The sequence below is a fragment of the Macaca thibetana genome, chromosome 19 (assembly GCF_024542745.1).
Source record: "Macaca thibetana thibetana isolate TM-01 chromosome 19, ASM2454274v1, whole genome shotgun sequence".
NCBI lineage: Eukaryota > Metazoa > Chordata > Mammalia > Primates > Cercopithecidae > Macaca > Macaca thibetana.
In genome coordinates this window covers 11,600,547-11,600,964 of record NC_065596.1, presented here as the reverse complement: position 1 = coordinate 11,600,964, position 418 = coordinate 11,600,547, and positions in this window count along the sequence as shown.

Sequence of the window (418 nt, the reverse complement as noted above, 5' to 3'; positions counted from 1 at the left end):
CCCCTGGTGAGCTCCGCGCCGGCGCGTGCTTGTTGTGCGACTCGTGCTCCCAGCCCCGCCCCCTTTGAGAACTTGCGGGGCCAATGGGGCGGGGCCGACCGTTAAGCAGCAGTTTCGTGGTCCTGGGGCTGCGCGCGCAATAGGCGCTGCTGGAGAACAGGAGGCTAAGCTCTGTGTGCCCGTGTGTGCCCCTGTGAGGCTCCAGGGTCACACGCAGCGCTCAGGTTATAGGGATCTCAGAGAGTCCTGTATTTATTCTGTACATCTAACTTCATCCACTCTGCCTTGGAAAATATTCTCAATAACAATTTTTTTTTTTTTTTTTGAGACAAGGTTTTGGTCTGTCGCCCAGGCTGGAGTGCAGTGGTGCGATCATGGCTCACTGCAGCCTCGACCTCCCAGGTAGCTGGGACTACCA